The sequence below is a fragment of the Pelophylax lessonae genome, assembly GCF_965119305.1.
Source record: "Pelophylax lessonae genome assembly, chromosome: 2".
NCBI lineage: Eukaryota > Metazoa > Chordata > Amphibia > Anura > Ranidae > Pelophylax > Pelophylax lessonae.
Genome location: NC_138769.1, coordinates 459,986,445 through 459,997,244, shown reverse-complemented (window position 1 = coordinate 459,997,244; position 10,800 = coordinate 459,986,445).

Genomic DNA, 10,800 nt, shown 5'->3' with positions numbered 1-10,800 from the left:
CCCCTTTTCCACTCAAATTACCCCCCACCCCCCCTAATAAAGATTTAACCCACTGATCCCCCCTGAACCCCCCCTGATCACCGCCGTTAACCCCTACACCCTCTGTCACATCAGCACTAATACAAACGCAATATACGGTGTTATTGTATTTTTGTATTAGTGTCATTGTGATCAGAATTAGCGCAGGCGACTAAGTTTCTGTCCCAAGAAGGTTTAGGGTCCCCGCCACCCGCCCAATAGAGATTTAAGCCCCTGACCCCCCCCTGATCACCCCTACACCCCCTGCCATAACACACACCGTATACAGTATATAGCATTTTGCTATATACCCGTATAAGTGTGATTTGTGGTCAGGTCTAGCGCTTGCGACCCCCCTTTTTCCACTTGAATTACCCGCCACCCCCCCCTAATAAAGATTTAAGCCCCTGATCCCACCTGATCCCCCCCTGATCACCGCTAGTTAACCCCTACACCCTCTGTCACATCAGCACTAATACAAACGTAATATACTGTGTTTTTGTATTTTTGTATTAGTGTCATTGTGATCAGAATTAGCGCAGGCGACTAAGTTTGTGTCCCAAGCAGGTTTAGGGTCCCCCCCACCCGCCCAATAAAGATTTAATCCCCTGATCCCCTCCTGATCACCCCTACACCCCCTGCCACAACGCACACTGTATACAGTATATAGCATTTTCTATATACCCGTATAAGTGTGACTTGTGACCAGGTTTAGCGCTTGCCACCGTTCCTTTTATCCTTAGGATACCCGCCAGTCCCTTCCAATAAAGATTTAAACCCCTGATCCCCCCCTGATCACATCCCGTTAACCCCTACACCCTCTGTCACATTAGCACTAATACACACATAATATACTGTTTTTACTGTATTTTTGTATTGGTGTCATTGTGACTTGAGGTTGCTCTAGCTAGCTAGTTTCTTTCCCAAAGGAGGTTTAGGGTCCCCGCCACCCCCCCCCCAGATCCCCGGCGCATAGTTTAGAAGTAACCCCTTGATCACCACACACGCACGCACGCACCTACACTTCCATTTCTAGTATAGTGTTTGAACAGATCAATATCTGATCTGATCAGAGCTATACTAGCGCCCCCATAGTTTAGGGTTCCCAAAACGCGGTGTTTGCACGATCAGCACTGATTCCGGCCAGCACCTGCGTTTAACCCTTTCACCCAGGTAAGTGTAGTAATCAATAGATTACTGTCACTTACAAAAAACACAAGACACAAAACCGCTGTGTTAGCAGAGTCAGGCCTGATCCCTGCTAGCATTAGCAGTTTTTTTGGTAGCGCTTGAAATAGTCTTCGACAACCAGGTGCTTTTATTACCTGTGAGTCGCATCACTGTACGGGTAAATTTAGTTACCAAAATGTCTAAACGTTCGTACAGTGATGAAGCTATTTACAGTATAATGTCCATGTCAGGTGAGAGCGATGGGGAAGCCTCACCGGCAGAATCAGGGTCATTATACGAACCAGATGACAGCAGCGGCTCCCTGACAGACAGCTCCGACGACAGATGGGTCCCTGTTAGACCCAGGCGTACCCGACCCCATTCTGGTGTTGTTGAAATGCAGGAATCGCAGGGTGCTCGTATGGAGCAGAGTGTGGGTACTAGTGCCGCTCATCCTTCTGGCGACCTGGCAAGCGCCAGCGGCCTAGTACAACCTGGACCTAGTACAACCAGCACTGCAGTAAGACCTGGTGACGTGGCGAGTCCCCTAAGTGCAGTTGAAGCTGGTGCGGTGGCTAGCACAAGTAGTGGCCCGCAGCCACCGCGTATTCGAAGACAGGCCCGTAGAGCCCATAGTGCCCTCCCTGATGCGCTGGCATATCCCAATTGGCAACCCACTGATTCTACAGCGCCAGTACTTCCCCCATTCACCGCCCAACCTGGAATCCACGTGGAGACAGCTGGTTTTACGCCCCTGAACTTTTTTGAGCTGTTCTTCACGGAAGATCTTTTCAGATCTATTGTGGATCAATCAAATTTATATGCTCAACAATTTATCGCCGCCAACCCAAATTCGCACCTTGCCAGACGATTCGGCTGGAATCCTATAACGGTTTCCGAATTTAAGATCTTTCTGGGCCTTTCCCTCCACATGGGCATAACTAAACAAAGTGAATTGCGGCTATATTGGTCCACTAGCCCAGCTCACCATATGCGCATGTACTCTGCCTCCATGTCCAGGGGGAGATACGAGCAAATTCTGCGATTTATGCATTTCAGCGACAATGAAATCTGTCGTCCTCGGGGAGACCCTGCATACGATCGGCTCCACAAAATTCGGCCCCTCATAGACCACTTCAATCAGCGGTTTGCAGCCTTGTTTACCCCCGAACAAGTTGTCTGCATTGACGAGTCCCTGATTAAATTTACTGGCCGTCTTGCTATCAAACAGTACCTCCCCAGCAAGCGTGCCAGATACGGGGTCAAGTTGTATAAGCTCTGTGACAGGGCCACAGGCTATACAGTTAATTTCCGTGTCTATGAGGGAAAAGATAGCACTGTGGAGCCCCCGAACTGCCCAGACTACATAGGGAGCAGCGGTAAGATTGTTTGGGACTTGGTGTCACCCTTATCCGGAAAGGGGTACCATTTGTACGTGGACAATTTTTACACAAGCGTGCCACTATTTAGTCACCTGCTTGATTTACAAATTGGCGCATGTGGCACCGTGCGACCTAATCGCCGGGGCTTCCCCCAACGGCTTGTTAATTCCCGTCTTAGTCGGGGGGCGAGAGCCTGCTTGAAAACGGACAAATTACTTGCGGTGAAGTGGAAGGATACACGGGATGTTTATGTTCTGTCCTCCCTTCACGCAGACACGACAGTCCAAATCCCTACGGCAACTGGCGTTATGGAGAAACCCCTCTGTGTCCACGAATATAACCTTAACATGGGAGGGGTGGACCTTAACGACCAGCTTTTGGCGCCGTATTTAGTTGCCCGTAAAGCCAGACGCTGGTACAAAAAAGTGTCTGTTTACCTTTTCCAATTGGCTATGCTGAACGCCTTTGTCCTATACAAGGCGTCAGGACGAACTGGACCCTTCCGGGAATTCCAGGAAGCGGTCATCCTTGCCTACCTGTACCCAGGAGGCATGCCTGCCCAACTTCCCCTTCCAGATGCAGTGAGCCGGCTGCATGAGAGGCATTTTCCTTATGCCCTCCCGAGTACCCCTACCCAAATACGACCCCAAAGACGATGTCGTGTCTGTAGCAGGCGCGGATTTAGGCGTGACACCCGTTATTATTGTCCCAAATGTCCTGACCATCCTGGTCTCTGCATCGGGGAATGTTTTGAGCGCTACCATACACTAGTGGAGTATTAGTGTAGGGTACAGCACGACACAGTGTAGGGCACATAAACACAGGGTCTCGAAGGATGTTGGATGTCCATCGACATTTTGAGAGACCCAAGCTGGAAGAGAAGATCGCAGAAGATCGCACTCCCTCCCAAATCAAGAAATAAAGGAACAGTTAGAAAGTAAAATAAAAGGATCCAAAAACTGTTGTGGTGTCAGTAATTTTATATGTCCTTCTACTCCTTCCTACTATACTTTTTTCAATGTCCTTTGTTTGTTTTTTCATTCTTTTGTGACCTGTTTCTCTTGCAGGTAATTGTCGGCTACCACGCATTGATTTTATATATTCTGACACAAACAGCGTTTGCGCTCAGCATATATGGATACCTTTGCTGATAGCAGCTGTGGTGATTTTCTGATTTCAGCACTGCAGTTAAAATCTTATTTTGGTATACGTGGATAGCGCCGTGTATACCCATCATTAAATTCAGTGGGTGGTTGTTTGGGCGGTTAATGATGAGAATCCAAAAACTTTTGTTGTGTCAGTCATTTTATATGTCCTACTCTTCCTAATGTACTTTTTTTTAATGTACTTTGTTTGTTTTTTCATTCTTTTGTGACCTGTTTCTCTTGCAGGTAATTGTCGGCTACCACGCATTGATTTTATATATTCTGACACAAACAGCGTTTGCGCTCAGCATATATGGATACCTTTGCTGATAGCAGCTGTGGTGATTTTCTGATTTCAGCACTGCAGTTAAAATCTTATTTTGGTATACGTGGATAGCGCCGTGTATACCCATCATTAAATTCAGTGGGTGGTTGTTTGGGCGGTTAATGATGAGAATCCAAAAACTTTTGTTGTGTCAGTCATTTTATATGTCCTACTCTTCCTAATGTACTTTTTTTAATGTACTTTGTTTGTTTTTTCATTCTTTTGTGACCTGTTTCTCTTGCAGGTCCCTCGTCGGCTACCACGCATTGATTTTATATATTCTGACACAAACAGCGTTTGCGCTCAGCATATATGGATACCTTTGCTGATAGCAGCTGTGGTGATTTTCTGATTTCAGCACTGCAGTTAAAATCCTATTTTGGTATACGTGGATAGTGTCGTGTATACCCATCATTAAATTCAGTGGGTGGTTGTTTGGGCGGTTAATGATGAGTAATACTACGCATTATTCCTGTGCTGATTTCTGATAGGTTCTCTTTTTTTCCGTTCAGCCCACAGGCTGCATGAAAAAAAAAAAACCTATATGCCAAACAAGGACCAGCAATGTACTGGTACGTTGCTGGACTTTGAGTGGTTGTACCAGGATGATGCCTGCAGATTTAGGCATCATCTTGGTATCGTTTTTTACAGCCAGCGGTCGGCTAACATGTAAAAGCAATCCTAGCAGGTAATTGGCCGCTAGACTGCTTTTACATGCAGTGGGAGGGGTCTCCCCCCCCCCACCGCCGCCTTCCGAAGCCTTCCGTGGTTTTTCTCGGGCTCTCCTGTCCCACCGGTTAACCCGAGAGTGCAGCCGGTGGTTCAGTTATCTAACCATAGAGCTAATTGAAGATTAGAATGGCTCCAATCATCTCTATGGCCTAAGATGCCGGAGGCTACGAGCATTTCATGACTTCTTTTTCGCCAGAAATAAACAGGGCCATTGGGAAATTGGGAAAGTATTTTATCACACCAATTTTGGCGTGGTCAGATACATTAAGGTCAGAGGAGAGATCTAGAGTATAAAAGACCCCAATTTTTTTAAAAAAGAGTACCTGTCACTACCGATTGCTATCATAGGGGATATCTAAATTCACTGTGATAACAATAAAAATGATTTAAAAAAAAAAAAATTAAAGGAAAGGTGTCAAAATAACATAAAAAAGCAAAAAAAAAAAAAAAAAAAAAAAAAATTGAGCCCCCCCCCTTTCCCCCCGTGCTTGCACGCAATGGCACACGCAAGCGTTGGTCTAGTGTCATATGTAAACCGCAATTTCAGCATGCATGTGAGGTATCGCCGCGATCGCCAGATCGAGTGCAGTAATTTTTGCAGTAGACCTCCTCTGTAAGTCTAAAGTGGTAACCTGTAGAGACTTTTAAAGTTTTTAAAAATGTACGTACGTTGTTGCCGCTGCGCAGGCGTGCGCAATTTCTAAAGCATGTCATGTCAGGTGTCTATGAACTCGGCATAAGATCATCTTTTAAATTTTACCAAAAAAATTGGAATTATATAGTGTATTTGTGAAATAAATTAAAAAAAAATGTATTTTTTTCGCAAAAATTGCGTTTGGAAAATCTGTGCGCAAATACCGTGTGACAAAAAAATTTGCAACATCCCCCATTTTATTCTATAGGGCCTCTGCTTTAAAGAAATATATAATGTTTGGGGGTTCAAAGTAATTTTCTAGTAAAAAAAAAATATTTTTTCATGTAAACAAAAAGGCACAGAAAAGGCTTGGTTTTCAAGTGGTTAGAAGAGTGGGTGATGTGTGGATAAGATTGAGCATAAAATGCCGGGACAGTTCAAACACCCCCCAAATGACCCCTTTTTGAAAAGTAGACACCCAAAGCTATTTGCTGAGAGGCATGGTGAGTCCATGGAATATTTTATATTTTGCTACAAGTGTCGGGAAAATTATTATTTCTTTTTTTTTTGTTGTTTTTTTACAGAAAGTTGTCACTAAATGATATATTGCTCACACATGCCATGTGTATATGTGAAATGACACCCCAAAATACATTCTGCTGCTTCTCCTGAGTACAGGGATACCCCATGTGTGAGACTTTTTGGCAGCGTAGCTGTGTACGCGCCCCCGAAAACCAATCCACATCTTCAGGTTTTCTAATGGCGTAAATTGCTGATTTTACCCCTGACTACCTGTCACAGTTTCAGAGGCCCTGAAATTTCAAGATAGCACAAAACCCCCCCAAATGACCCCATTTTGCAAAGTAGACACTCCAAGCTATTGGCTGAGAAGCATGGTGAGTCCATGGAATAGTTTATATTTTGCCACAAGTTTCGGGAAAATAATTTTTTTTTTTTTTTTAACACAAAGTTGTCAGTAAATGATATAATGCTCACGCATGCCATGGGTATATGTGAAATGACACCCCAAAATACATTCTGCTGCTTCTCCTGAGTACAGGGATACCCCATGTGTGAGACTTTTTTGCAGTCTAGCCGAGTACAGGACCCCGAAAACCAACCTCCACTTTCAGGCTTTCCAAGGGCGTAAATTGTTGATTTCACTCCTGACTACCTATCACAGTTTCGGAGGCCCTAAAATTCCAAGATAGCACAAAACCCCCCCAAATGACCCAATTTTGCAAAGTAGACACTCCAATCTATTTGCTTAGAGGCATGGTGAGTATTTTGCAGCTCTCATTTTTTTTGGAAAATGAAGAAAAAACAGGAAAATGCATTTTTTTTCCTCTTTTTTCAATTTCCAAAACTTTGTGACAAAAAGTGAGATCTGCAAAACACTCAACATGCCTCTCTGCAAATAGCTCAGGGTGTCTACTTTCCAAAATGGGGTCATTTGGGGGGGTTTTGTGCTATCTTGGAATTTTAGGGCCTCCGAAACTGTGATAGGTAGTCAGGAGTGAAATCAACAATTTACGCCCTTGGAAAGCCTGAAAGTGGAGGTTGGTTTTCGGGGTCCTGTACTCGGCTAGACTGCAAAAAAGTCTCACACATGGGGTATCCCTGTACTCAGGAGAAGCAGCAGAATGTATTTTGGGGTGTCATTTCACATATACCCATGGCATGTGTGAGCAATATATCATTTACTGACAGCTTTGTGTAAAAAAAAAAAAAAAATATATATATATATATATATATTTCCCGGAACTTGTGGCAAAATATAAAATATTCCATGGACTCACCATGCCTCTCAGCAAACAGCTTGGGGTGTCTACTTTCCAAAATGGGGTCATTTGGGGGGGTTTTGTGCTATCTTGGAATTTTAGGGCCTCCGAAACTGTGATAGGTAGTCAGGAGTGAAATCAACAATTTACGCCTTTGGAAAGCCTGAAAGTGGAGGTTGGTTTTTGGGGTCCTGTACTCGGCTAGACTGCAAAAAAGTCTCACACATGGGGTATCCCTGTACTCAGGAGAAGCAGCAGAATGTATTTTGGGGTGTCATTTCACATATACCCATGGCATGTGTGAGCAATATATCATTTACTGACAGCTTTGTGTAAAAAAAAAAAAAATATATATATATATATATATTTCCCGGAACTTGTGGCAAAATATAAAATATTCCATGGACTCACCATGCCTCTCAGCAAACAGCTTGGGGTGTCTACTTTCCAAAATGGGGTCATTTGGGGGGGTTTTGTGCTATCTTGGAATTTTAGGGCCTCCGAAACTGTGATAGGTAGTCAGGAGTGAAATCAACAATTTACGCCTTTGGAAAGCCTGAAAGTGGAGGTTGGTTTTCGGGGTCCTGTACTCGGCTAGACTGCAAAAAAGTCTCACACATGGGGTATCCCTGTACTCAGGAGAAGCAGCAGAATGTATTTTGGGGTGTCATTTCACATATACCCATGGCATGTGTGAGCAATATATCATTTACTGACAGCTTTGTGTAAAAAAAAAAAAAAAATATATATATATATATATATATATATATTTCCCGGAACTTGTGGCAAAATATAAAATATTCCATGGACTCACCATGCCTCTCAGCAAATAGCTTGGGGTGTCTACTTTCCAAAATGGGGTCATTTGGGGGGGTTTTGTGCTATCTTGGAATTTTAGGGCCTCCGAAACTGCGACAGGTAGTGCAGAGGTGACATGAACAATTTACGCCATTAGAAAACCTGAGAGTGTTGATTGGTTTTCGCGGTCCTGTACACAGCTAGGCTCCCAAAAAGTCTCACACATGGGGCATCCCCATACTCAGGAGAAGCGGCAGAATGTATTTTGGGGTGTCATTCCACATATACCCATGTCATGTGTGAGAAATTTATCTTTTAGTGACAACGTTGTGTAAAAAAAAAAAATTAAAAAAAAAAATTGTAATTTTCCCGAAACTTGTGGCAAAATATAAAATATTCCATGGACTCACCATGCCTCTCAGCAAACAGCTTGGGGTGTCTACTTTCCAAAATGGGGTCATTTGGGGGGGTTTTGTGGCATCTTGACATTTCAGGGCCTCCTAAACCGTTATAGGTAGTGAGAAAATGCAATGAAAAATGTACGCCCTTTGAAATTCTGATGGTGGTGATTTGTTTTCCGGCTCCCGTACACAGCTACGCTCCCAAAAAGTCTCACATATGTGGTATCCCTGTACTCAGGAGAAGCAGCAGAATATATTTTGGGGTGTAATTACACATATACCCATGGCATGTGTGAGCAATATATCATTTCAATGACAACTTTGTGTAAAAAAAAAAAAAAAATTTTTTTTAGTCATTTTTCAAACACCTGTGACAAAAAAATAAAATATTCAATGAGCTCAACATGCCTCTCAGAACATTCCTTAGGATGTCTACTTTCCAAAAAGTGGTAGTTTGGGGGGGTTTTGTACTGCCCCGCCATTTTAGCACTTCATGAAATGAGATAGGCAGTCAGAAATTAAAGCTTCGTAAATTTCAGTATTTACACCATAGTTTGTAGACGCTATAACTTTTGCGCAAACCAATAAAAATACGCTCATTGATTTTTTTTTTGTCAAAGACATGTAGCTAAATATATTTTGGCCAAAAAAAATGACATAAATTGAGTATATTGGATATTTTTTAAAAGACAAAGTTGAAAATGTCATTTTTTTGCAAAATTTTCGCTCTTTTTTTATTAATATCGCAAAAAATAAAAAGCGCAGAGGTGATCAAATGCCACCAAAAGAAAGCTCTGTTTGTGGGAAAAAAAGGACGTAAATTTCGTTTAGGTACAGCATTGCATGACCGAGCAATTATCAGTTAAAATCACGAAGTGCCAAGTTGAAAAAAGGGGTCTGGTCCTTTAGCAGCCAAATCCTCCGGGGCTTAAGTGGTTAAGGTAATGTGCGTATCTTGACTTTATGCAGCAGCTTTGAGTGATGTCAATATTCCTTACCCATACTTTACAAACAGCAAAAGCACCTATTAAAAGGTAAGTCTAGATTCAAGCCCAAACTACAAATGTGTCTGTAATGGCACTTTATCAATATGAGCCATGAACCCATAAATAAGCTGAAAGTGTTTGCAATTTCTTACAGTCATTCCAAACTGCAATCTTGTGATCACTCTGATTTCTTGTGGAATGATTGTCCTTGACCAATTGTTGGACAACTGTGTGCATTTGTGTAGGCAGGTGTAGTTAACGCTCCATTCAGTAGGTGGTGTCTTACAGCCATGCAGAAAGAGTGAAAGCTTGGGGGAATAATGTTTCAACGAAGCCTATGTAGGTGCACTGGGAAAGCAGCTGTCTGGTTGGACGCTCGTATCCCCGGTGACTTGTGGTGGCCATCTTGGGTGGGGCAGCCCTTATAAATAGGAGACAATGGAGGAGGAGTTTCAGGGTGCTGGCAATATGGAGGACACTTCAAGATGATGTTTCACCCCTCCCCAGTACACAGAGAAAAATCTAGGGTATCTACTACCACAGAGAAACCCCAAAATGACCCACACTGAAAATGCAGCACAAAAAAACACTGCTGAATTTCCTGATCATGGCTGGATCCTCTGCATTGGAGACGTAGCTGCAGGGGGAAAACCTATGGCCATAGGATTCAAACCCATCCAAAAGAGGGCTTTGGCAATAGACACCTATTGCTGAAACAGGCAAAGTTGCCCTTTATTTGCAGCACAACACTTGTGCAGTAAAGTAGTGTGCACCAGAGCACACCATACTTGCCCTCCTTATTTTAATAGCTGCTAATACATTTGAGAAATCCCCATAATTTTAAAAGGGACATTTTTTTAAAAATAGTATACACAAATATATGTTTTCATAACAATCATTTTTCACAGCGGGAGCGAGCCACTGGTGGAAACCCGGAAATGCAGGATCACCTATATATACATGATCCTGCGCAGCACAGCTGCCCTGTAGCAGTAAATGTGCTGTAGGGTGGTCAGCAAGCGCTTAAAGAGGAGTCCCGCCTGGAGAAAAAAAAATTAAAAGTCAGCAGCTACAAATACTGTAGCTGCTGACTTTTAATATATAGACACTTACCCGTCCAGGGAGCCCGCGATGTCAGCACCCCAGCCGATTTTCGAATCAGCTGCCGGTGCTGCTGCCGCCATTCTTTCTAAGGGAAACTGACAATGAAGCCTTTTGGCTTCACAACTGGTTCCCTACTGCGCATGCGCGAAGCGTGCTGCGCATTTTCATAGGCTCGGTGGTGGGGGAAGGAGAAGGAGAACGGAACTTCTGGTGGAAGGTGCCAAATGTGGCACCGGAGGAGGGGAGGAAGCAAATGAGAGGAAGTTCTACTTTTGGGTAGAACTCCACTTTAAAAAGCTAGCAATGAAGTTTTATTTGGGTCAA